Here is a 1570-nt window from a genome sequence, read left to right as displayed (position 1 = left end):
TGGGTTTGCGGATTTGTCTACTATTCCAATTCCACTGAGCAATCAATTCGTCTATTTGGTTTCCAGCCTGATATTGATATACTGTACACCCTAAAAAGCATATTCGCCACACAACCAATGAGAAATTGGATTCACAAACGTCACTCTCTTTTTTAAGTAATCCTTGTCTGTTTAGACCTTGGACAATAGTCTATATTTTTTTTTTGGTGACGGACAATAGTCTATATTGCTTCATATGATGTTTATCTTGCCTTCCTTTGCAATGAAATTAGACAATGAAACAATTACATATTTCCCCGCCCATCCCCAATTTTATAGGAATTTGCGTGTGAACTACTATATTTAATATTTTACTTTAAACACCATTTAACTTGTTTCCATATAGTTTGAAGGGAAAAGGGAGGGGAGGAAGGGGTTGACAGGGTGGATAGCAGTAGAACGTCCGAAAAAGCTTGTCCTGTTTGGTTAACGTTGGAAATTCTTTATAGTTTTTCATGGACTATTCTTTATTTTCCTTTTGCATGATTTTCTTCCTATTTTTGCTGCGCTAAGTCGCTAACATTATTGATTATCTACATGCTCGTTTTCCTTTTCGAAAGATGCAATAAAATTTGAATGAACAAAGATTAGAAGGGGAAAAAAATAGTTAATTATTAACGGGAATTTTTTTTTTCTCAATTTCTAGAAAACAAGGAAATACAACTATACAAGCATGTCTTACTACTACGGTATTACCTAAGCTATTGATTGTTTTTCTTTTTTTTTTTCTTTCTTTTTGTGTTCATCACAACTTTTGTTTTGGGCTGAAGTACTCCCAAGTTTCATAACAAAAAGAAACATAGGCCAATACAGTCAAAGCCCATCATAGTCCTACAGTTTTTGGTGCCAACTCTCTGGATTTTGGGTATTGATCCCAGGCCCATCTATTGGGGATTTTGTAACATCATAGCACTTTTACTAAGAAGGGACACACGGACTAGGACTAAAAACAAAAGAAGAGAAAGGTCAAAAGATGTGCCTAGCATTAGAAATAAAATTGGGCCTGTTAGGTTGAGTCCCAAAGATAAAAAGATTTCCATGAAAAAAAAAAAGATAAAGATGCGGATGCAGATCCATATGTCATAAATTACACGTGTTCCCTGTTCCATCCCATGATTGTAACGAATAATACTTTTCCCTCCCTTTTCCCTTCCTTAAAGCAACGAATAATACTTTTTCCTATTTAAACGTAAAAAGTCATATGCATTACACTCTCCACGTGACAACAAATCCAAAAGGACGAGGCTAAGGCTAAAACTCACCATTCTTCTTGATTCAGCAATTTCTCATTTCTTTCTTTCTTTCTTTAAAGTCACGAGCGTGTCCAACCCGCGTTCATTTACGCGTGTCCCACAAAGAGTGTATTCCTTTGTCCTTAATCAACGCGTCTTACAAATGTAGTAAAACTATTCCTACACCACTACTGTTATAACGTAATGCTTTTTGTTTTTAGCAAATTTACTTTTCAGAAATTTAATTTTAATAGTGTGAAAAACTTTGTTTGTAACACTATATTATTTATAATAATTAA

This window comes from Arachis ipaensis, chromosome B03 (assembly GCF_000816755.2).
Source record: "Arachis ipaensis cultivar K30076 chromosome B03, Araip1.1, whole genome shotgun sequence".
NCBI lineage: Eukaryota > Viridiplantae > Streptophyta > Magnoliopsida > Fabales > Fabaceae > Arachis > Arachis ipaensis.
Note: the sequence above shows the minus strand (reverse complement) of the source record.